Source organism: Podarcis vaucheri, assembly GCF_965113315.1.
Source record: "Podarcis vaucheri genome assembly, chromosome: 2".
In the NCBI taxonomy this organism is placed as follows: domain Eukaryota; kingdom Metazoa; phylum Chordata; class Lepidosauria; order Squamata; family Lacertidae; genus Podarcis; species Podarcis vaucheri.
Window position 1 is genome coordinate 52199962 of NC_138760.1, and position 27182 is coordinate 52227143.

General features: G+C 40.1%; 1 protein-coding gene across 14 annotated transcripts in view; it reads left to right on the forward strand.

Moving 5' to 3' along the window:
- TENM2 (teneurin transmembrane protein 2) overlaps positions 1-27182 on the forward strand; it is a 750319-nt gene that overhangs the window by 203084 nt on the left and 520053 nt on the right. For 3 of the 14 annotated variants that reach the window (XM_082214658.1, XM_082214661.1, XM_082214663.1), the window contains exon 1: positions 10479-10859. The exons of 10 other annotated variants lie outside the window; for them this stretch is intronic. The gene's annotated coding sequence lies outside the window, so the exon portion shown is untranslated. Of the gene's footprint in view, positions 1-10478; positions 10860-27182 lie in introns of those variants that run through there. One more of the 14 variants, XM_082214664.1, reaches the window with a different exon arrangement.

Genomic DNA, 27182 nt, shown 5'->3' on the forward strand with positions numbered 1-27182 from the left:
TATATTATCCCAGAAATTGGTCAGAGCATGCCCCAACCTCATTTTAGCCTTGAAGGATAGACCTGTAATAGTGTGATATATAGTTCTCCAGACATAATAGAAAGAGGGTAGTCTTTCTCTGTGTTGTGGAGGATTGCTGAGAGATTGCAAAGAAGAACAAAATAAAACATCTTATAAAATAGAGAGAGTTCTGGAAATGATGGAACATTGCTGGAGGAGGGGGGAAGTAGTGCTCCAGGTATTCACAGTATTTTTAAAATCCCTACAGAAGTGCTGTCATGCTTGTATAATATGACTAGTGATGTAGTAGAGTTGTCCTCAAGTTTCCTGTTTGAACAAACACTGTTGATTACTAAAATAACACTAAATTATTTTAATATAAAATGCAATTAAGATCTAGGGCCTCTAAGAACAGCAAACCATCTTATCAATATCTCTGGGAGACAGATGGCCCTCCTACAATTATTAACTCTTCACTCTCCCAGTAGAGTTGCATGCACTTTATCAAGGAAGTACTTGGTGTTTGTTGCCACACATTTTACAGGCACCATCCAATAGGTACCCAGCTGCTTGTGTAACCACATTTTACAGAGCTTTCTCTACCACAATGGTATAGCTGGTGGTGGTAGTATAATTTCCCAGTGTCAATGTATTGCACTTTGAACACTGAGGAATCTCACCATTTTCATAAAAATATACCCTTGGCAGAAGACATCTGGATTCCCCACAGTAACTGCTGCATTTTAAACCCTCAAAAGGAACACCATTTTGGTTGTACTATGGCCCATCAACCCCCGTCTGGGCAGCCAGACAAAACGGATACCCTGATTCCTTGGACCGTGGTGGGGTGCTCCCAACTCTCTGTCCATCTAGACTCAGGATCCAACCTAATGCCTTATCCATCACTTGAGTCGACCCCAAACTACTCACATCTGCAACCCCAATCCCTAATGCCACTGCACACATCAAGCAACCAAACCTCATTGCCAGCTGACAAAAACGCACCAAATTGGGTCTGTATAGAGCCTCATTGTCAAATCTGATGCCAGGGTGCCAAATGATCTGGTCCTGAGTGCCAAGATGTGCTGCATCACCCTGTTCATTGACTCATGTTCCAGCAGTTCTGACCACAGAATTGTCATTACTGGGTGCATTGTGTAGAATGCCTCGAGGTCCAGTGCTGTTGCGAATGTGAGGTTGATGTCTTTCTAGTTTACCAGATTATTTTCACCTAGCTGAATGATTGGGGCATCTTGCAGGCTCACTACTGAATTGCATGATGTCAGACAAGGCTTAAGGCTTTCCCATGTCATACCCCTTCGACAAAGCCATGTAATATGTAATATGGCCTCAGCCCATGTGTTCAGGCTTAGGTGTTGGCTCCATGGTGTTTGTGCAGCTTGCATCCATATCCAATATACAATGTTGTGATCACAGATCCACACAATCAACAGCAAGCTTTTTTAGCTCCAGCCATGCTGTTTCTCACCTTCTCCATTTTATCAGGAATGGGTGTTTGGGTCATGGAATAACCAAAAGAAATAAGTTATAGGGGTATAATTGTATAACAAATGTCTCTTTAACCCGGGATCTAGAAAACAGTGGAATTTTAAATGAAGCAAGTAACAAACATTTGTCCCTAGGGTGTAGGTTGTAGGAAAATTGAGCAGGGGGAGTGGGGAACAGAAAATTGAGCATAAGGGGAGAGAGAGGGTTTCTACCTGAAGAACTATAACACAAATAACATGATGACTTAGTTCACATGATCAAATCCTTGTTTAATATGTCAGAGTACACACAAACTCTTAGTGCCATATTTAGAGCGGTATGGGTGGATCCCTCACACAGGGTGCCAAGTCGAGGAGGTGCAAAATTGAGAAGACATAATTTAGATGATCCATTTCGAAGTGCCAAATTTTGGGCTCCCACAGAGCATCATATGCAGATGCAACATTTGAGTGGGAAAACAAGCTAGGAAGCTGCAGTCAACCATTTTGTGCAAACCAGGAACTGTGGATAATGGCTTGTAAACACCCAGGAAGTGAAAGCCAACTTTAAATCATGGTTTCATATCTTAGCTTGTTTAGAAACCATTAACCATAGTTTCCTGATTCACACCTAACAGGAAGCTATACGTAACTGCAGAATCGTGGTTTGCTTCTCCACTCACGTGACGTGAGTAGCAAAGTAAGAGCTCATGCATATCCTGATTTATTAAGCCAAATTTGATCATGTCAATGTGTTCATTTTAACACTGGAAGAAAATTATATATTACGTGTGGACCGTGTCTCAGAACATTAACAATGACAACCATGACAGAGCAGGCAGCCAAAGCCTATTTAAACTAGAGGGATGTGGATTTTGGGGGTTTGTAGAGATGAATAAAGACAGACAACGAGATGTTTTCTTTCAGAGAGCTTGCGTGTGTGCCAGATGAAAGTGAGAGAGAGAGAGATTCTTTCTCCAGCCTCACAGCATCTCCTTTTATTCAAAGTTACAAAAAGCATGGCCACGAATGTGCTAGTGGCTGATTGGCTCAATACAAGACAAAGAAACTGAAATCCTATTGGCTCATTTGTATGTAAGGCGGGCTTACATAGCTCCATAGATCTTTGGCACATGAAAGACAGAATGTTAGAGCTGTATTTAGACAGGCATATAAGCTCTTAATCCACCTATGACTAAGATTGATAATGTTATGACTAAGGTGTTTACTAATGTTTAGATTGTTATATAAACTCACACAATTAATTATACATTGAGGATTAACACATCATTGTGATTTACACATCCTTGTGAACTAAAGGTGAACTAAAGAAGACAAGTGTGGTATGTAAGGAATGATATACAAAAAGATCTGTGCCAGGCACAGACCTTTAGCCTTGTGCGTGAAAGAGAGGGAGAGAAGCATGATTGATTATAAACAGGTCTTATAGTCTGTTTTAGAAGCAAAGGGAAGATAGAAATAATTCCCAGAATGCAGGAGGAAAAGAACCAATGTTTTACTATACTAGGCACATAGAAATAACATGTCTACATCTCCTCCTTTTTTTTCTTCTTTGCGAGGTAAGGCAACTAGGTGAATAAAGCAACAATACTTCCGGATCAGTGGTTTGCCATCAAATGCCGGAAATAATACTGCTAGGCTTGATGGGGCAAAAGTACTTCAAGATTAGTGGTGTGCCAACGAATCTCAAAATAATCCTACCCACATCTCCCCTTTTATTTTTGTTTTTTCTTACTGGTGGCGTTGCCATTTCGCATAATAGGCTGCAAGGAGCGCGCTAGGTGGTGGTGGAGGAGAGAGAAGGCGAGAAAAAAGATTTGTAAGGCTAGGAATGCATTGGAGAAAGCAACAAAACAAAATTAATATACATACAATAATAATGGTATAATAAAAGGCATCGCGTAGCCAATTGAGATTAGGTAGCCACGCCGTAGACCACAAGGAAAAGGAATCCCAGAGTCCGGAAAATCCGATATCCTTTTTAATGTGATGAGTGAGATTTTGCAAATGAGAAATTTGCCTTTGAACGGCCTTAGAATTGTCAGTGATGTTAAAACAGCACATTTCCTTGAATTGTTCGCAACCATAATGATGTACCATGAGTAGGTAGTCCAAGGTAGATTTCGACCTTAATAAACCGTTGCGAAGTTCGGCTTGCTCTGTGTTGAGAAGATGAAGCGCCTTAGACGTAATATTCAGGGATTTTGCTGCAGAGCAAGCTAAAGAATTAATATTTGCGCTATTACGCACAGCCAAACCTGGAACACCTAAGAGAGAGACAGCTAAAGAGATGTATTCAGACCTGCTAGGGAGAGAGACAAGATCATCGCAGTCATCAGACAATTCAACACTACGCTGATGTCTAGAGTAAGAGAAATGATGTTTTTCAGGCAATATGATAGACAGACGGCTTAAACAACAAGGTGTGCCGTGACTAATGTTTGCCGGAATGTAATTGAAAGTGTAACCTGGGCAGGACCAAAACCAGCCTGCTGGCAGTTCTGTGTACTTATATATATAAGAAATGTTTACATAATCAGAGCAATTGAAGTTATTTTTGCCCATTTTCACGCAGTTCTGTTTCGTACAGTTGACCATACGTGCACAAATAGCATTATAAGAGGCCACATATGGTGTTGTCAAATCAATAGCTAAAGGTGGGCGTTCACGCAGTTGCGTGCCCCAATTGTGATAACCTTTATATCCAAGGGTACGAAGTGAATCATTTTGAGGTAGGAATGAGAAAAACCAAGTATCATTCTGTATGTCATGAGGATCATGGCAAACTGGAATGAGACAAGAGCCAAGGATATCACCAATGGCTACTTGCTGAGTAAGGCAAAATGATGAGACATTGAGCGTCCTTGCAAACGATTCCCATACATTTAACGATGTGGAATCACCAGTAGGAAGAGCTGAAGTAGAGAGAGGCAAAATTAAAATACTGAAAATGAGAATTATCATGGAATTCATATTAAGACAAGCAATGAGGGATAGAAGCTGGTTAGTAGGGCTTGCTTCCAGTTGCTGTTCTCTCCTATACTGTTCAGCTTGAAGAGAGAGCGATTTTATTTGGCCCCACGTCACTGGGGGATTGCGATGTCCCCGCTTACGAGTCCTGGGGGGGCTGGACGTCACATCGCGGGTGATCTGGAGTTGGTGGTTGAATTGAGGCAATGGATCCGGAAGAACCTGTCGCCACGCCATGGTGCAGCCGAATACAACGTGCAGGAACCCACCGAGCACCCTGTGGAGTAGAAACTGCAGCGTAACCCTTACCCCATGTAATCAATTTCACTGGTTCACTCCACTCATTGGAGGGTAGAATTTTATAGCGCACCAGTGGAGCTGGAAGAATTTCCTTTTGCTGGAAATGCTTTTGAAGACGTGTGTAAGATTGGTGATCCTGTATGGAGATATTCAAATGATTAAGAGTGAAGAGTACACTTGACAACCAACTTTCCTTTTCTGAAAGTGAGTTTGGAATGCCTGCTTTCTTTTCCTGCCTGATCAGTGCAGTTTTCAGGGTACGATGAGAGCGTTCAACTATAGCTTGACCTTGAGAATTATAAGGGATGCCAAACAGATGATGAATATCCCAAGTTTCACAAAACTTAGCAAAGCCTTTTGCACAATACGCTGGGGCATTGTCAGTTTTTATAGAATGAGGCTTGCCCATAACTGACATTGCACGAACAAGATGATTGCAAACATGCTTTACTTGCTCTCCTCTTTGAGGCGTAACCCAAAGGTAGCCAGAGTATGTGTCGACAGAGACATGCAGAAACTTCCAGGGTGAAAAAGGGGCAAAATGGGTTACATCCATTTGCCACAATTGATTGGCTTCCAGTCCACGGGGATTAACACCAGGGCTGGGATGGCCAATCTGATTGGAGCATTGAGGACACTGCTGAATTATAGCTCTTGCCGCTTCCAACGAAATTTGAAATTGGCGGCTAAGGGCTTTTGCATTTTGATGATGAAAAGCATGACTTTCTATAGGAGAGACAGGCAAAATCTTTAGCAAAGAATCTGCTTTTGCATTTCCATCTGAAATGAAACCTGGAAAAGGTTGGTGAGAGCGAATGTGCACTACAAAGAGTGGGTGAGAACGATTAGAAAGAAGCAGTTGCAAAGACAGGAAGAGACTCAACAAGTTATCATCTAATAAAGGACTTACATAACTGCCTTGCATTCTACATATGACGTTTGAAACATATAAGCTGTCAACAATCAAGTTAATTGGTTGTGAGGAAAAATAATGCAGAGCTTTTATAGCAGCTGCAAGTTCAGAACGCTGAGCAGACTTTTGTGGGAGAGTGTACAGGCTATGCCACTCCTCATTCTGTTGCCAAGCAACAACTCCTCTAGAAGGAGCCCCGTCAGTGAAAACAGTCAGGGCATTCAAAGGAACAGGGGAAATGATAGAAGAGAAAGACATAGGGAATTGCTTGCTCATTTGCAGGCGCGTATCGGGTGGAATATGACAATCCACCTGACCCACAAAATCAGCGAACGCACACTGTAAATCCATGCTCGTGGAGAGAGCTGTTTCCCATTGTTCTAAAGGCATAGGGACAATAATTTGATTACAATCAACACCAAAAAGATGCTTACAACGTCGTCGTCCCTTGCTAATGAGCTGAGCAAGGAGATCCACTAAAGGGTTTACTGTGTTTCTTGGTGCATGATGTAAATAAAGCCATTCTAGTATATGAACTTTTGATGGACCTTTCTGAATAATTGCAGCAAAAGGTTGTACAGAATCCGTCATTATGACCAAATCAGGCATAACATTAGGAATCGCTCGATCCACCCAATGAATACGCATGATTGCTTTCAACTGTGCAACAGTTTTGAGTTGATCAGAGTTCAAGGTGATTTGCTCACCTGGAGATTGATGGCCTTTTAAGGCTGAGAACAATGGCTTTAGCACTTCAAGAGGGATTTTAAAATAAGGCCTTATCCAGTTAATATTTCCCAGCAATTGTTGCAGTTGTACATATTTCATTGTTTTTGAAATATGAAGTTCAGGGATTATTGGAATAGAATAGCTAGCTATCATTTTATGTCCTAGATACTGAAAGGGGGGAGATTCCTGAACCTTCTCTGGAGCTATTTTTAAACCATACAAAGACAAACTGGTTATTAAATCATGTTTCCAATTAGGGGGAAGGACTGGAGAATAAAAAAGGATATCGTCCGTATAATGCTGAATCTTAAGATGTGGGTACTTAAGACGAAAGGATTGAAGTGCCTTATCCACAAAATATTGACACATAGTGGGGGAATTTATCATTCCTTGTGGCAGAACCTTCCAGTGATATCTCTCAGATGGTCTACAATTATTTAATTCTGGAATTGTAAAAGCAAAAAATTTGCGATCCTTTTCATGCAGGGGAATAGAGAAGAAGCAATCCTGCAGATCTATTATAGCCAATTGATATGAATGTGGAATCATATTTGGATTAGGCATACCACATTGCAAAGGCCCCATGGGTTCAATGATGCTATTTATGGACCTCAGATCGTGCAAAAATCTATATTTCCCATTTTTCTTCTTAATTACGAAGACTGGGCTATTGAAAGGGCTGACAGAAGGTTCTATATGGTCAGCTAATAATTGCTGATCGACCAATTGTCTCAAAGCAATCAATTTCTCTGTAGTAAGAGGCCATTGCGGAATCCATATAGGATCAGTGGACTTCTAAGTAAGTGGAAGCACAAACTTACTCATTTATTTGAATCGTTGCTTGTAATTGTTGCAACAAATCTCTTCCCCACAAATTAAGATGAATTTTGAGCACACAGGGCTGAATATATGCAATAACTTCAGAGCTATCAGGCAAAGAGACAGGCAGCCACTGTGCGCTTTTGCAAGAAGCCTGATTACCTCCCACGCCCCACACTTCAGGAGAAGTTTCAAGCGGCCAAATTTGTTCCCAAAAATTACTCGAAATGACCGAAACATCCGCACCAGTGTCTATCAGACCCTCTAATATTTTTCCATTGATTTTATACTTACGAAGGAGTTTCTCTCTTCCAATACGTTGGGTCACAGCTAGAAGCTGAGGGGAAAAAGATAAAGAGAGCTTGTGCAGATTAGTGTCAATTGCATAAACAACATCAGGTGGTGAAGGCAGCATCACCAAATGAGCAAAGGATTCACCCTTTGTTAACTGCATGGGCATATGGCTCCAAAATTGAACCATGATTGTGCCCACATAGTCAGGAGGCAAGGCACCTGGGATGACATGAATGCCTTGTTTTGCAGCAGAAAATTTAGGTAAAATTAAACCTGTGATATTAGAAGGAAGTGGACCTGCCATTTGGCTGGCCATGATTATGATTTCACCAGGCAATGCAGTGTTTTTGGTCTCTTGATTAATCAAATCAATGGCAAATTCAGAAGGCATATTTTTAGTAACTTTTGCAGCAGCAGAAACCAAAGGCTGACATCTCTCTATTCTTTGGGGCCCGAGAGACTGGGCCCACTGAAGTTTCCCTGAGATCTACATTGATTTGCCCAATGATAGCCTTTCCCACACTTTGGACATTTTTTGGAAGGTCTGGTCGTGGTATTTGCATTATTATTCTTCTGTGCAGTCCCACCTTGGGCCTTGCACTGTTTTGCAAAATGACCAGGACGGTGACATTTATAACAGTTTCCTGTTTGTATCACGGAAGCCTGAAGTGCATTGGCAAACAAAGACATTGTATGAGATTGACTCCCTACTTCCGAACACGCTTTTATCAAATCTGCAAGGGAATATGTTGAACGGCTTATGATTGATTGCAGCATTTTTTTACAGTCCGTGTTAGAGTTCTCATAAGCCAATTTTTTTAGCAACTCATTCTGAGCCGTTTCATTATCTATCTGTCTACAGATAGATTCCTTCAGTCTATCCACAAATTGATGGTATGGCTCTGTATTCTGCTGTTTAACATTTACAAAAGAACTCAGTGGCTGTCCTGAGACAGGAATTTTACGAAATGCACGCTGCACGCAAGTTGCAGTGCGCTGAAGGTGTGAAGGTGACAACACGGCTTGGGCAGCCAGGGTCTCAAATGGAGGAGCGCCGAAAAGCTGGCTTGCTGTATGCGTTTGATCAGCCAGAGCGATGGCGGCATGTTTAAATTCATTTTCAAAAACTAAAAATTGCGCTGGAGATAACATCATCCTCATCAAATCTTTCCAGTCAATCGGAATCATTGTAAAAGAGGTAGAAATTCCCTCTATAATTCCCATTACATAAGAAGATTTAAGACCTGAATCACTAATGGCTTTCCTGAGATCTTTCATGACAGCATAAGGCAATTTTTCATGATAAACTTGTAATTGCTGACCTCCAGGAGCATTTTGATATGTGAGAGGAAAAATTAATGGCATTTCACCAGCCCATGCAGCTGTTTCTTCCAATGAAAAAAGCCCATCTTGCTTAGCCTGTAAAAGCCCAGCACGGACGGCTCCATATTGTTTTGGCAAAGCAGCATGGTCTAGAGACAAAGAGGAAGGGACAAAGGCATGCTGATTTGCTTGTTCAGGCAGAGAAGGGGGGCCGAGGGGGATGGGGGGGGAATTTGTAAACTGAGACGACGCAGGAGCAAGGGAAGGAGAAAAGGGAGGGGGATTTTGGCTAGGTGATGAGGGAGACAAAGGAGGCAAAATCAGAGGGTATGGCGGGGGGGAGGTTTCTTCAGTTACCAGCAGTGAAGAAATTGAAAGAGAAGATTGTTCTAATTTTGCTATGGCGGTAGCACACTTTTGCCATGTGAGTAGGCAGCTGATTTGAGCACGTGGCTCAGAAAATAAAATTTTGCCGATTTTCTCCCATGTGCTAATTTGCAATGTGCCTTCTGCTTTATAAAAAGGACATTGATGATTTATTTCCTGCAGCAGCTGTTCAATCTCTTTTAGAGAAATTTGGACTTTGTCTATTGTCTGTCTTACTAACGAAAGAAGCTCTTTCGCGTGAGCCTTTTGCACCTTACTTAAATCCCCTCCCATACTAACGAATTAAGCGCTTTAGACTTTTTCCCAGTCGGATTAGTATGAGGAATGCTTTTGGCTCTAAAGGGATCTCTATTGGGATCTGATTACTTACCCTTCTTCAGGATCACGTCAAGGGGTCACCAGATGTGGATTTTGGGGGTTTGTAGAGATGAATAAAGACAGACAACGAGATGTTTTCTTTCAGAGAGCTTGCGTGTGTGCCAGATGAAAGTGAGAGAGAGAGAGATTCTTTCTCCAGCCTCACAGCATCTCCTTTTATTCAAAGTTACAAAAAGCATGGCCACGAATGTGCTAGTGGCTGATTGGCTCAATACAAGACAAAGAAACTGAAATCCTATTGGCTCATTTGTATGTAAGGCGGGCTTACATAGCTCCATAGATCTTTGGCACATGAAAGACAGAATGTTAGAGCTGTATTTAGACAGGCATATAAGCTCTTAATCCACCTATGACTAAGATTGATAATGTTATGACTAAGGTGTTTACTAATGTTTAGATTGTTATATAAACTCACACAATTAATTATACATTGAGGATTAACACATCATTGTGATTTACACATCCTTGTGAACTAAAGGTGAACTAAAGAAGACAAGTGTGGTATGTAAGGAATGATATACAAAAAGATCTGTGCCAGGCACAGACCTTTAGCCTTGTGCGTGAAAGAGAGGGAGAGAAGCGTGATTGATTATAAACAGGTCTTATAGTCTGTTTTAGAAGCAAAGGGAAGATAGAAATAATTCCCAGAATGCAGGAGGAAAAGAACCAATGTTTTACTATACTAGGCACATAGAAATAACATGTCTACAGAGAGAGATTATTTATATGCCTTGCTGCTCACCTCCTACTGCTTAACTTCCTGCTTGGCCTAAAATGCCAAGAGATAGCTTTGGCTTTAACAGAAGCATCATGGGAATTGTAGTCATCACCACAGGGAACTCTGCTGATTATCAGTGCCCACAGCTGCCCTCTATAGGCCTACAAACCTCCTGTTTCTGTGCACTGGGAACAGTGTCCAAGGCAAAGGGAGGGCGGGGAGAAAAGAACAGCATTCCTTATTAACTTGAAGAGGAACACAACATATGGCTAAATAAGAAACAGGTATTTCAGCTGACAAACCTAAGCCTAAACATTATGTTGGACTGAGGAAAATACCCCGAGTCTGATTACAGGCCTACTCATTCACTTGCATTCGCCTCAAGACTTCACAGCAGCTCCATATGACATTCAAGTCAGGGGATTTCTGCCAGTTCTGCCAGTGCTTACCTTGAGGACTAGTGAGAGAGGGGATTGAAGAAGCTTAAACTTTATTTCTTACCTCCAGCCTGAAGAAACAGGTGTATATATATATATATATATATTTGCTTTCGTAGATTTTCACGGGTACAGGAATGCAGGTTTTGGTGTCTTCGGGTGTCTTCCCGTGTAAGAGTCGGGGTGTCTGTGCGACGTTTCGACGAGGTCTCACTCGTCATCTTCAGGCTGGTGCTTTCGGCTTCTTGTTACTGGAACAGAGCAGAGTCTGGTGTTTGAGTTCCTATAAATACTGTTGAGGGGTGTGGTGTATAGCCTCCAACGTTCTGGGCAGAGAGGAAGTTCCTAGATTAGTGTGCCTTTTCTTCTTTTGTTCCTTAATTACTTGAGGGATATCCTCTCTTTTCCAACACATGAAAGAAACAGGACACGAAATTAATTTTGCAGATTCCAAATTGCTCTTTAACATGGAACATCACCACAAGAGAATAATCATGGAAGCCATCGAGATAGAGAAACACCCTCACAACATGAACAAGCGTGACGACACGTCCCGCCTGCCAGACATCTGGAAATTAGCCCTCCCCACAAAAACCGACACCAGAACCAGAGGCACACAGAACGCCGTCACCAATCAACCACACCAGACCCAAACCCAGACCCTCTCCACAGACATATTACAGACTCCATCCAGTAGCCAAACTATAGTGGCACCTCCGGATGCTGCACCCCCCTGCAATCCCTACACAGATCTGGCTGGCACAAGGCACAAAACCACAGCTCGCCCCTATACACGAAGCCAAGCCAGAGCACAACTAAATGCAGCACAGCCATCTTCTCAGAAAAACTCTTCACAAGCTCAAGAGGTCAAGACACGAAAGCTTTAGCAACTAATCTACACTTAATGACCCACCCAGTGGTATTCAGAATATCACTCATGAAATCACCCAAGATATCCCTCAAGTAATTAAGGAACAAAAGAAGAAAAGGCACACTAATCTAGGAACTTCCTCTCTGCCCAGAACGTTGGAGGCTATACACCACACCCCTCAACAGTATTTATAGGAACTCAAACACCAGACTCTGCTCTGTTCCAGTAACAAGAAGCCGAAAGCACCAGCCTGAAGATGACGAGTGAGACCTCGTCGAAACGTCGCACAGACACCCCGACTCTTACACGGGAAGACACCCGAAGACACCAAAACCTGCATATATATATATATATATATATATATATATATATATATATATATGCTTTCGTAGATTTTCACGGGTACAGGAATGCAGGTTTTGGTGTCTTCGGGTGTCTTCCCGTGTAAGAGTCGGGGTGTCTGTGCGACATTTCGACGAGGTCTCACTCGTCATCTTCAGGCTGGTGCTTTCGGCTTCTTGTTACTGGAACAGAGCAGAATCTGGTGTTTGAGTTCCTATAAATACTGTTGAGGGGTGTGGTGTATAGCCTCTAACGTTCTGGGCAGAGAGGAAGTTCCTAGATTAGTGTGCCTCTTCTTCTTTTGTTCCTTAATTACTTGAGGGATATCTTGAGTGATTTCATGAGTGATATTCTGAATACCACTGGGTGGGTCATTAAGTGTAGATTAGTTGCTAAAGCTTTTGTGTCTTGACCTCTTGAGCTTGTGAAGAGTTTTTCTGAGAAGATGGCTGTGCTGCATTTAGTTGTGCTCTGGCTTGGCTTCGTGTATAGGGGCGAGCTGTGGTTTTGTGCCTTGTGCCAGCCAGATCTGTGTAGGGATTGCAGGGGGGTGCAGCATCCGGAGGTGCCACTATAGTTTGGCTACTGGATGGCCAAGACTCTCATCTCCAGAACCAAACGCCTGGCTGACAAAGACCACTTGACAACTGAGTTACAGAATCTCTCAAATGTGTTAATCGCCAATGGATACCAGAAAAACAGGGTTACGAAGCTAATCCAAAAAGAAACACCCCCCAAAAACCAAGACACAGAAGAAAACAATGGCATGGCCCTCCTTCCTTATATCAAGGGCACTACAGACAAAATCAGCAAAATCCTCCATAAACACAATATCAAAACAGCCTTCTGCACCAACCAAAAAATAGCCAATATCCTCAGAAACCCAAAAGACAAAATCCAGCTGGAAAACCAAGGGGTCTATGAAATACCCTGCAAAGTCTGCCCAGCCACGTACATTGGACAAACAAACAGACGAATAAATGCACGTATCGCAGAACACAAGAATGCCGTCAAAAAAGAAGAAAAAACTTCCTCTCTTTTCCAACACATGAAAGAAACAGGACACGAAATTAATTTTGCAGATTCCAAATTGCTCTTTAACATGGAACATCACCACAAGAGAATAATCATGGAAGCCATCGAGATAGAGAAACACCCTCACAACATGAACAAGCGTGATGACACGTCCCGCCTGCCAGACATCTGGAAATTAGCCCTCCCCACAAAAACCGACACCAGAACCAGAGGCACACAGAACGCCATCACCAATCAACCACACCAGACCCAAACCCAGACCCTCTCCACAGACATATTACAGACTCCATCCAGTAGCCAAACTATAGTGGCACCTCCGGATGCTGCACCCCCCTGCAATCCCTACACAGATCTGGCTGGCACAAGGCACAAAACCACAGCTCGCCCCTATACACGAAGCCAAGCCAGAGCACAACTAAATGCAGCACAGCCATCTTCTCAGAAAAACTCTTCACAAGCTCAAGAGGTCAAGACACAAAAGCTTTAGCAACTAATCTACACTTAATGACCCACCCAGTGGTATTCAGAATATCACTCATGAAATCACTCAAGATATCCCTCAAGTAATTAAGGAACAAAAGAAGAAGAGGCACACTAATCTAGGAACTTCCTCTCTGCCCAGAACGTTAGAGGCTATACACCACACCCCTCAACAGTATTTATAGGAACTCAAACACCAGATTCTGCTCTGTTCCAGTAACAAGAAGCCGAAAGCACCAGCCTGAAGATGACGAGTGAGACCTCGTCGAAACGTCGCACAGACACCCCGACTCTTACACGGGAAGACACCCGAAGACACCAAAACCTGCATATATATATATATATATATATATATATATATATATATGGGACATCAGTTATTTTAATGATCTGATTGGTGGTGTTGGGTTAGAGCTGTGCTACCCTGTTTTGTAGTGTTTAGTCAGCATGCATGAACATGCTGCACAATCACAATAAACCACAATAAGTGTTTGAAAGACCCTTTATAAATGAGATATGCAAACTCTCTCAGATTAAACCATTCTTTAGACTAATGCACAGTATCACAATAATAACTGGATCCAAATAATTTGGGTCCCAAATAATTTAGACCCAAATATATGCAGGATATCAGAGACAACCCTTGTCCAAATTCCATGTTTAGGAGGAGTATATCACAGGTATCTACAAAAAATGGAGGCCTTATCTATGATGGTGCCACAACTGTGAAATACCCTCCTGATTGTGGTACTCCTGGAACTTAAACTACTGTATTATATCTCGCACCAGATTGAAACCTGTTTATTTGCTCATGTATTTTAGATGGTGGTGTTTTTAGTTAGTTGAATGCTTTTATTCCTCTTAATTTTATTGTATCGCTGCTTGCGTTTTATATTTGTGTCCCACCCTGAAAAGTATTTTTGGGTATAGGTCAATTTATAATAATTTAAAATAAGTATATAGAACTGAGATGCTTTAAATTCTGTGCTCACAATGCACTTATGTGCTGTATTTTTAAATTGGTAGAACTGCTTGAAAGGAAATTTGTTAACGTGAAGTAATAAAAAGGCTACTTTACATTTACATAGCTTCAAAATATTAGGAAAGATACATTTTCTTGAAATAATAAGTGGGGATTTGATATGAATTTTTTAAGGAAAGATATCTGAAGGTTTATTAGCTTGACAATTTGATGCTACTCTTGGGGACTACACGATTCCTTGACCATTCCTTGACACTCTGAAGTCCTTGTTGTGACACGAGCTACAGGGTCTTGGATAAGTGCATAAGTGTGACACACTTAAAATTTCCCAAATTTTATTAATTTGAGAAAGAATATATTGGTTTGATATTTTCAGCCATCAAATGGCAGTCAGGACCACTATAATGTGATAGGAAAATAAATGATAGCTTTGTTAAGATTTACTTGGTAAAAGACATGCCCCATTGTTCTGAAAGCCTCCTATAGCAGCTCAGCCCTTTATACTGTGCTTTCCCCCCTGCAGCCAGACATTTCTACTCCTTTCTTATTATGGTCTCTATGTTCTTCTGTATCTCCAGCAGAACATGTTCTTCAATGAGGTGGTTGTTGTTTTTTGATTCCCTGGTGGGCAGGGTTTAAGCACTGTAAATCTCCCAACCATGCCTCTCTCATTAAATATCATTGCTTACAGTCTTTTATCCCATTGTAGAAATTGCCCTGTGAGAACTGGCAATAATGAGGATGGGGATAGATCAGTCAACATGTGTCCTAGATATCTTGTCAACATTTTGCACTGTCTTCATTCATGTTTCATCATAAATTCCACAGTGACAAGCTAAAAGGTTACCATTTAAAATGGTGATTAATGTAGTTGTGTTTGAAATTAGATCCACTGCAAATAATATGAACATAGATCTTATAAGTTGTTTCCAGCGCCTTTCTAAACTGGGGAACAAAGTGTGTTGCACATGTTCTTGGGTTAAAAGCTCAATGAGCATATGCTGGGGTTAATTATAATTCTCCCTATTTGAGATTACTAGGGAGGTGAGAGGGAAAAGGTTAGGAAACAGAACCACAGCTGACATTTATAAGCTTATCTTAATTAATATATCTTCTGTCCGGTGCATGAAATTACTTCCTCCTTTGCATGTGTCTGCATTAAAGCTATGTGAGCAATAAGCGTATCTGTACTTTTAGACTATAGCAGCAATACTTCCTTGTTAAATAAAATTATTTCATATACTCAAAACTGAATATAAGGCATAAAATAAACAAGACACTTTGACTGTGGTATAAGAAAGCAAAAGAGACTAGCTAAAAATGTGAATGACAGGAATGACAGAAGACTACAAAGTGATAGAATGAGGAACCCATGTGTTTTGTTTAAAGTGTGAGACAGATCTCAGTAACAGCTGGACTTTATATTTTCAAAAAATGGAGACGCCATTGTTTCCTTATCCCATAATTCTGTGGGTGACCTGATAACTGCAGCACCTAACAGGGACTAGTTTATTGTTTGCAATCTCCATCTTAAGAATGCATTTAAATGCAGACCTCATGACTACAATATCCAACCTAATATTTATACTTTTGTTTTTGATTCCTCATCCATCTCATCCTTCTTTCTGTACCATTTAGCCTGATGAAGAGTTCTGGGAAACTTTTAAGACTTCCTATTTTGTGATATTTTGGGTGGATCTTAATATGCATATCGCCCAGTTGTGGATTTTAATATTGGCTCTTATGGACCAATGCAGCTGTATTTCCTTTTTATGCAGTTTAAAAGTAACATCCAGCTACTGGAAATATTGGTTAGTGTCATATTGATTCAGGTAAAATGAATTGAGCTAGAAAACTGGATGTTCTTGGAAGAATAGGTGACCAGTAGGAAAGCAGACCATAACCCTTCTGATTCAGCCCTAGTGATAGAATTTTAGAGGAAGACAGTGTTCCTTTGACAAAATTACAATACAAGTCCTGCATGTATTCAAAACATATACCCAGCTAGATTAATATATGTATTAACATCAGCAATTAATTATTCGAAGGCATTACATTGCCTGCAACATTTGATACAACTGACAGAATTTAGCATACTGAATTAGCATATTGCAGTGTACTGCTATGGATGACCTATTTCTCTGTATCCTTTGAGAATTAAGATAGAGGAAGCTCTTGCAAGAGAATCCTTGACCTCAGCAGTTAGGCAGCAAGTCGATGGGTAGATGAAATACTGTAATCTCTATCAGGGCAGTGCAAGACAACAGGGACGTTTGTCAGCATGAAACAACCTTTAATTTTCTGTTTATATGACATTGACTCAGACTTGGCTCATGTTCTCCTGTATAAAACTTCATAATTGTGAAGTGCACACAAAACCACATACATACAAATTACCAAGTTTCCACAAATTTTCTCACCATAGTTGCCTTGGCAAATGTCCCTTCTGCAAATATCCGTCCCTCCAGTGATAATCTTGAAGCTGAGTGCAACAGGGATGAGCCTCCATTTTTCCTCCTGAGCTATGGGCTAAGATGGAGGGCATGGGGTTGTTCCTATCATGCTGGTGTCGAATGTCTGATGTCAAAGACATGACAAGGGAGGGATAAGCCCAGCCATAATTTCTGACCACTGCAAAATGAAAATATACATTCAAGTTCCTCTAACCTAGCAAGGCTGAGCCATTTAAAGGGCACATCTACTGCATACTGATCATATCAGCTAACCACCTGTTGTGAGGGGATTTTTTTACAGTATAGCAGTGAGCACAATTGTTATTTATGATGATCTCTTGATTGGTTCCCATCTAAACAACTATAATTAGAACTGCAAATGCTGCCCAATGTGGTATATATCTAGTGCCAAAAAAGTGACATCCGTGTATTGGAACCCACAATGTGCAAACACCAATCAAGCTGGATTTTCAAATTCACATTGTTTCTTCTTTTCATGATAGAGCACTGTGATAGCAGTTCTGGACACACACACAGTATACAGGAAAGTGAATGCTTTGGAAAAACTTGGGGATATTTTGGGGGTTGCTATTTAATATTTTCATACATGAGCTCAGCAGTTCCTGCAATAAAGTGTTTGTAACAAAGCGTTTACAAGCTGGGTGTAATGGAGGGGATTGGTATTGCATGGTAACAAGATGCCTTTTTTTCTAGTATGGTTTTTAAATGTGATATTTGGAAACCATGATTTTGGTTTTTAGGTATCTTATTTAATCCAACCATAATACAAACACTAACATTTGCTCAATCTACTTTATAAAATGTAGGATGAAGGTCTTACTTTAAGAAGGGCTTTGGTTATACAGTATGTTAAGAGAAGGAAAGTGGGTCTCATGTTGGGTTTCAATCTGAGGTAAGAATGTGTGTATCTCCTCATGTGATAAAATGTGAGAATGCCTTTCCTGGATATTATACTGGAAGCATGAAAACTAGATGCACAAATCTCTGGCCGATCCACTTTCTGCTGACTTGCCATAATGTTGAAAGCTCCTGAGAGTAAAAGGGAGATGTTTTAAACAGGAAAGGTTTTCCTTGAAGATGTAGGTAGGCAGCTGACCCTGAATAAAGTACCCTTCACTTTCAGTTCTGACTGTGAAAAAACTACTAAAGACTCTTTCTAGCTCTTTTAACACTGGAATCATCTTTAAAATTCAAATAAATTTTGGAAATAGAATGTGTTCTAAATAAAGCAAAAGTCATGAAGCAAACTCCTGCAGAAAATACAAAGAACAGGTAAATAAAACACACATTTCTGCATATTTTCAGTTGAAAAATTATGATAACTATAAAAGTGCTTACTATAAGAAACACAAATACTGTATGTCTGTGGAATTAAAACCTGAGATGGAGTTGTAGCGTTGTAGTAGACCACATATATTGCATGTAAAATTCCCAGGTTAATTCCCTGAGTTCTTCAGGTAAGACTGGGAAATATTCCTCTTGGATACCTGTTGCCAGCCAGTTTAGAAAATATTAGACTGAAGAAACGATACAAAATATGACAAGTTTTATAGAACATGGTTCAGCTTTATTTCCTGCACATGGACTGCAGCTTCCTATGAGATACACAAACACAAACACAAACATGGGAAGCATATGGTTTACAGCTCATGGATAGTAATGATTGAGCTTAAACCGTTTCAGATGACACAGTATGTCAAACCTTGGCTTAGCTCAGTGCAGTACAGTACAGGAGCAAAAGGACCAGGAAGATGCAGAGTGCCATCCCAGTAAGCCATAGGTTGACATACCATATTGTATGAATGAGGCCATTATAGATCTTTGTCCAAAATACATTCTTAGCCTTCTGAAATTTTACTTTAGTGTTAAACTAGATGAATTTTCAAAGAATAAATGAGTAACAGTATATATCTTTTTCAGCATATATATATTTCTCTTCTTAATTAATTGAACATTATAGTCTCAGAGAAGATAGTGAATGTTAAATTAAGATTCTCACTTAAGGCACTTACCTTATTTATTAATAACCTACAGAATGTTGATGCATTTTATGAGAAAGACATTTAAAAGGAGGGGAAAGGCTTTTGTAGAAGGAAAGGGCCTTACACTTAGTCAAAAATAATTTTAAAACTAAAAAATATCCATGAGGGATGGTCCAGTAAGTCCCTAATGTATGCCTTAGTTGCATAAAACTCTTCATGTGTAGGTGGGCAACCGATGGGGAGATGGATAGATCAGGCAAGTTGCTTGTGTTCTTGAAAGAAACATGGTAAAAAGCCTTCAAATTATTTCACAAAGTTAAAGAGTAGTTATCATCCAGATCACATAAAGCTAGTTTGTTTTTCTCGTGATAATTCGGAAGGGGACTGTCTTAAAGGTAATTATAAAATTTATAATTGGGTGACTTGTAAAGGCAAACTGAGAGTTTGTCTTCTGATCCCAGAACTGAACTAAACCCTGAACTCCATTGACATTTAGGCCCAGCTTGTAACAGACTTGCCCATGCCATCCTCCCCACATTTTCCCACAATTTATATTTAAAATGTGAATGTTCCAGTGTTATCAACAGTAGATATTTCTCTTAAGTAGAATTCTATTGGTATATATTTTTTTCCTAAGTAAATTTGACTGACAGAATTCAATTTACATGAGATAAAATTTGGATGGATTATCTGGAAAGCATTCTTAGAATGGTACTGATGTTGAATCACTCACTACTTCTCATACTACAATTGGTGCAAGCACTATATTCATATGAATGAGCTCATTTTGTATCTCTAAGTTATTACCAGAAGCAGGATTGTCCTTAGGGTGGTATTCAATTCTCTGATTCTTCCTTTATATTTGTTCTGTATGTAATAGATAAGCACATCTAGTGCAAGAATATGTGCTTTACTTACTAGTATTTAATGATAGATAATTTAATCTTTGTACATACTCAACCAAATAGTATTCTCATTATTTATTGTACTATGAAACTGGTTTTTTAAAGTTTACCCTAATGTAAATTACAGAAAAGCAGTGTATGGCGCATGGATTTGTTTTTCTTTTCAGTGCTTTGATAACTAAGTCATCAGAGCTGTTTACATTTGAGAAAATCTATAATACTTAAATGCTGATCCCCTTTTTTCTTTTCTAAGTCTGTATTTAAATCTGTTTTGTGGAAATAATAAATATAAGGGGTAAGGGGTGTAGATTTCCTCTACCAATCTGATTTAAATGGAAAGCAACAGCCAAGCTAGCATAAGCTATTATGGTAGACATATATAAAACTTGACAACTTTGCTAAAATCCTCTTTCCTCTTCACTTTATATCTTTTCCCTTGTCTAACTGTAAACACCAGGACACTTGGGTAGCAATCCTGGATACAACAGGAAGTCCCATAAGAGAGAGTGCAAGTACAACTGAATGCAATTATTTTACTGTAGTGTGTAAAGTCCAGTGAACTCACATTTAATGGAGATTATGTTTCAAATCATATTCTGTGGTTGGATTATATATATATAAATTATTAGTCTTCATTTCTAGAATGCTCACAAAATATCTGTCTTGTAATGGAAACAAAGCTTTGGACTACCAAATTACTTTTAACTTAAGCAGTTAACAAATTTATTTTAAATTTTCTGCTCAGATAAGGTCATACACATCTGTCCTATTGATTCTCATGGCCATTACAGCGACTTCTTGTCCTGTGTATCATGTTGCGGTATGAGGCTTGTAAAGGTGTGGCTGCCATCACTTTGAAGTTTGCAAGCAGTCTGTGTTGAAACCATTTTCAAACAGACTTCAAAGCTATGTTTCTCAGCACCCATCAGCTGCTTGGTGCTATGTAGTTTCAGGTGTTTGTTTGTTTTTTTAAAAAGTTACCATAGAATACCAGCTCATCTACATTTTGTCCCTATGCTACCCCCTTTGCTCATAATTGCTATGTTGTCTGCATTGTCTGAACCAAGTTATCGTATGTTTGAAGGACTAGTTCCCACTTTTTGGTGATAAGGGCAAATGAGCATTTTCGCCTTGATGCCTTGGCTAAGAAGTCTCCAGTTTTCTAAACCAATCAAGGCAACACCCAATTCCTTATCGATTACTACTGAGAACCCTAAGCACTTACATAACCTTCCAGTTAGTACCAAAACAGACCAACCAAGAGCCATGTATCCCTCTATTCAGAAAATTACAGGCAACCTCTACCTTTTGTTCACCTTGAAATCTCCCTTTCAGTTTCCACTGTGCTTTTTTGTTTTTCGAAAGCAAAGTTGTTGGACTCCTACATCAGTGATGATCTTCCTCTTCCATTCTCCCCACTCACTCACCTGGATGAAATCCCTAGTTGCCTATGGCAACTAGGTAACATGTTAAACATGATTAAAATCTCTCGCTCTTCTTCCATTCCTATTATTTCTTCTCTCTTTCTATCCACTTTCCAGTTTATACCACTTTCCCTTCCCTTTTCCCCACTTACATTGAAGCATCACAGCATGTCTACTCTTGGCTTGTAGCCACCTCATCTTTCTCTTTATCCATATCTTTTTCTCCCTTCCTCTCTTTTCTGGGACAAGCCTTCAGTAATTTGCCTTACAGTGTGCCTTTTTTAACTTTAGCAATAAAACCTGTTTTTTTCTGGAACAGCTCTATGCTCATATCAGTTTCTCCCTCCCAGGTGCCTAATGAGGGCATTCTGCTATCTAGACTTAATTTCTCAAAGTTCTTCATGTGCTATGCCTGTGTCTTTGATTAAATGTATCTGGGCTAGCTCTGCCAGCCTGACAGCAGTCTGTCCTCAGGCCCAATACTGCCAGGGCTGTAGAGGATAGAGCTTCCCAGACACAAGACTAGAGTAATTCACCTACCATCATTGCATTGCTCACTCCTGAACCAGGGAAATTTGGTTTCAGATATTCATAGAAATGTGTGTCCCACACTATAGAGGTGTAACAAACAAATATAAAAAATACATTTTAAGAATGCCCAGCTGGGGCTTGGAGATGTGAATGGCACAGTAAAGTCTAGCACATATATTTTAGCATAAGGTTTCATTGGTCAAAGTTCACTTAAATCACCAAATCACCTAAGTATCTGGATCCAGACTCATACAACAATGTATTGGTTAGTCTTTAAGTGCCATAATGTGGTGTTTCTACTACAGCAAACAAATGTGGCAGATGCCTAGTGGGACCTTTGATTTCTTCTTGAACAGCACTCTCCAACTCCACCTGCTCTAAAAATAGGTTGGCTTGCAGCACAGAAGAGGTGGAAGAAAGCAACTGTGAATAAAACACATGAACATTGCTACTGACTGTGCAGGTGTAGTCATGTGGTTCTCTTGAGTGCAGATCTGATTTGTTTACCACTACACGCCATTTTGGGACGCGGGTGGCGCTGTGGGCTAAAGCCTCAGCGCCTAGGGCTTGCCGATCGAAAGGTCGGCGGTTCGAATCCCCGCGGCGGGGTGCGCTCCCGCTGCTCGGTCCCAGCGCCTGCCCACCTAGCAGTTCGAAAGCACCCCCGGGGGCAAGTAGATAAATAGGTACCGCTTACCAGCGGGAAGGTAAACGGCGTTCCGTGTGCGGCTCTGGCTCGCCAGAGCAGCGTTGTCACGCTGGCCACGTGACCCGGAAGTGTCTTCGGACAGCGCTGGCCCCCGGCCAATAGATGTGAGATGGGCGCACAACCCTAGAGTCTGTCAAGACTGGCCCGTTCGGGCAGGGGTACCTTTACCTTTACCTTACACGCCATTTTATTTTAAAGTTTAGTTAATCCACTACAACTTTTGATTTAAGCAAACAAATGAGTCTTTTTATCACAGAAGCTGCCTTTTTAGGGATACATTGAAACCCATGATGTGTCTGATGATATTATGCCTAGAGGAAAATATTTAGTGCCATCATCTCTGAAACGTTGGCACTAATAGTGAGCGAGTTCATAATATATGCAGGGGCATTGAGAGAAGAGATTTATTAGCTGCCATGTAAATAAGATGTGTAAACAGAACAGAACATTTAAATTGTGCAGTGTTTTCATGATGTAAAAAATACAGAGGTGAAGTGGGGTTTTAATTAAATATATACACAGAGGTTAAGCCAAGATGTTTAATCAAGGTGTTTGTTAAAGCAGGATATAATAATGTCACGATAATGTTGTACAATAGTATCATATTGTATGATTAAAAATAGAAAGGCATGATTAAAAATAGAAAGTATCATATTGTATGATTAAAAATAGAAAGACATAGAAATATTGTATGATTAAAAATAGAAAGGTAGCATCAAACATTGCCGTCACCTAGTGAATTGCTATGCTTTATGTAAAGGTATCAGAAGCTGCCTTAGGCAAAGTCAGATCATTGTTCCACGTGACTCTGTATTGTCCACTGCTGAGCAGTGGCTCCTCCTGGTTTCGGATATGGGTCTTTGCCAGGTGTCAGGGATTGAGGCTGGAACTGTCTGGATGCAAAGCATGTACTCAGCAATTGAGCTATGTTTCCCAATAGAAATGTAGTAGAGGACAGTTTAAGAAAACCAGCTTATTCCCTGCAGCAATGCAATGGCCTTCAAAAAGCAATTAAGCTGCCTTCAGTAAACTGATATTCCTCCTCCAAGATCAATACTCAGCTGCACTTCTTACAAAGCTGATATGAAAATTTAAGTAATCTCCACAATTTAGGAGCTGACAAGGTAAAGGATAGTTAACTAGAATTAACCCTGATAGCACAGACATGTGACAGACCAACATTTCATAACTCCATTGTAAAAGTGCAAATTGCTGTTATTCCTCCTTTGCAGTAATTTCCTCCTTTGCTGTTATTTCCTCCTTGGAGGTAAAAAAAAAGTTGCTGTGGTGTTTTTTTAACTGATCTGAATAAGTAACAAATAATTTGCAGAGAAACCAGTGACATAGTCTATGCTTCATATTTAACGTGTACATACCACCTTTTCAAGTGAGCAAGTTATCAGTGCACTACATAAATAGGAGAGCTAAAGATGTAATTGCTGCAATTTAAACTGAAGTTTGCTTCTGAGTGGAAGTTAATTTTTGTGCCTATTTTTAGTGAATAGTTTTTATTGTAAATAAGAGTTGGTAATCAGGCAAGTGATTTGTTGACACCATTTTCATTTGTTATTGTATCATACAAGAAGTTTCTTTAATGTAGGACTATTTGATGGTACTCAGTCAATTATGGCTATGCATAAGAAAGGAGAATAAAAAGTAAACCTCTAAATTTCTGTGTCTAAAATAACCAGTTTGATTATTTTAGATTCAATTATATCTTGCTCATTTTTTATGAGTAAGGCTGCAGTCCTAACAGTAGTTAACTAGAAATAAGACCCATTGAATCTAATAGTACTTACTTCTGAGTAGACATGGCTAGGGTTCCATGGAAGGAAATTAATATTCAAATTCAACCACTGTTTTCTATATGAATTATGTTAAGATTTTATCTATTTACATTTTCCATTAACAGTTTAAAAGTCATGCATTCTCTTGAATTCACTTTTTTTAAAAAAATGAAATGAAGCTGAAAGAGCAAATGTGCCTCCTGCCCCAGTTCAATCAGATAGAAACTCAGGAAGATACTGAATTATTTTAACCTTTAAGAAGAAGGAGCAGGGGGAGATTTATTGACAGGGTTCCAGAAATCCCTCTGCATGTATGTATGATACTTTTCTGCACACATGGTCTCTGTGTCCTTATGGCATGATCCCCCAGAGAGCTCTTGATCTTTAAGAAAGTGAAGCATGTGGAAGCACATGGTGAAGCACATGGTGGGGGTGGCTTAGTTATTTCCCTCTCTTTGGACAATAGGACCTTGACGTCATTTGTGAGTGATGAACCTTCATGCCTTTTCTTTCTGTGTTACACACACACACACACACACAATATCTATATCTATATCTATATCTATATCTATATCTATATCTATATCTATATCTATATCTATATCTATATCTACCTTTTCGGCCTTGCTGCACCGACCATAAAACCCACAAAATTACTATTGCTGTGCAGTATTCTGGAAAACGGGACACGGGTGGCGCTGTGGTGCAAGGCATTGTGTCCTTTAAACACTATATGAATGGAAGCAGGTATTCATGATCAGGACCCATTTTACATTTCAGATTTGAAGCCCAGCCTAACCCTGCCGCTAGTTCCAAGAAAGCCTTGAAATATGTTGCAAACATGGCAATGCAATGTGTATTCTTTGAGTACTTAATGTCCAAATGAAAGACGACATATGCATCCACACCACATACCACTTGATGATTAAGAAAGCATACTGAAACCTGCTGTCTTTACTGACTTGAGAAACCTAGGAGGATGAAGTTTCCCAAAATTTCTCTTTCTCTCACCAGAAAACCAGGTCCTGATTTCAAGTGTCTGTATCTAGCTTTAGTATCAGATTTTGGATTCTGTTGATGCACTGTACTGTCCAACCACATCCCAGTCTGTGTTGGTCTCTGACCTAGTATTGCAGACACCCAGGATTATTGTCCTTGGGGCTTCAGTATTTGAGGCTACCCCATTTGAAGTAGCTCAGATCTTCACGGTGTTGTCCAACACATCAATAACCCTATAGCTTATACTCTGATCTGGGACGCGGGTGGTGCTGTGGGTTAAACCACAGAGCCTAGGACTTACCAATCACAAGGTCAGCGGTTCGAATCCCCACAACGGGGTGAGCTCCCGTTGGTTGGTCCCTGCTCCTGCCAACCTAGCAGTTCAAAAGCAAGTCAAAGTGCAAGTAGATAAATAGGTACCGTTCCAGTGGGAAGGTAAACGGCGTTTCCGTGCACTGCTCTGGTTCACCAGAAGCGGCTTAGTCATGCTGGCTACATGACCTGGAAGCTGTATGCTGGCTCCCTCGGCCAATAAAGCGAGATGAGCGCTGCAACCCCAGAGTCAGTCACGACTGGACCTAATGGTCAGGGGTCCCTTTACCTTTTACTTTTATTCTGGAAAACAGAAAGATAAAGCACTGGCTCTGTGGGCTGGCATTAGTGAGACTATTGAAATAAAAGTTAAAATTTTATTCAAGTGACACAACTTTGGTACTGCATAAAACATAATCTGCAGGTATTGTATGATAATATGCATTACTTCAAATGACATGTTTCTTTTTGGAAATGGCTACAGATTGTGATTAGCTGTTATTTTAGTTATAGAAGAAGAAACAAATAAATAAAATACTAAAAATACAAAATTGTATTGCGGTTTTGTTGCCATCAGCAGGAAGTTGAAATCAGTTTGATAGTAAACGTGGTTGTAGTTAACCAAACTACCTGCAGCTCAGTTAGCCAGTGAACTGGATTTTGTTGTATATTTTGTATTACAATTTGAATTGAAAATTGAATTGAATTGAATATGTGCCAGGTGCAATTTTTTGCTGTGTCATATTTTAATTAAAGTACAGTTCTGTGTTTGGGTACAGTTTAAACAGTATGGGTGAAAATAAGAAAATAAAAGAGAAATGTCTTGTGTTAATCATAAATAAAGGACAGTTGGCTGTTGCTTCACTTTTGTGGAAGCCTTGTGTTTGAAACATGTAACTTCAATATGATTGTTATATGTATAAAATGCTTACTAAATTTGTGAAATGTGTCTTAGTGGTTGTATATACTTGTGGTAGTTTGACATACGTAGTTATGATAAAGTGTTGTGCATATAGACTTGTCTTTCTTTTTAAATAATTTTCCTCCCCAGCAAAATATGAACAAAGCATTAAGCTTCCCTCAATTTCACTCGCTGGAACAGAAGTTTAATGTACTGTATCAGATTTTGTCATAAGCCTTCATTAGTGCCAGTCATCAGAGTGCTTGTTCAAATATTTTATAAAGGGGTACCATATTTTGATCAAATTGTCCACATCAGATATATTGTTCAAGGCATGCATCCTTTTTGTCAGTTGTTCAGATAAGGCAATTGTCCATACATTCTGTCTCCATTGAATAATGTGTAGGTTTTCAAGTCCTTTCCAGTTCTGTGCTGTGAGTAGACATAGACTTGTCATGTGGAGAACCTCTGGCTCTTGGGACTAATGAGGTCTCCCAGGCTTCCTATTTGGCCTGCCAGACCATTTTGGCCAAGCCACATCCATATGCCACTCACCTGGCAGTATAACATGGTGTCTTGAAGTCTCAACAATCAGCGGATTATCAATGCTTAAAATACCATATTACCCGATGCCATTGTGCTGGGTGATTGACAGATGGACAGCCCCACTCA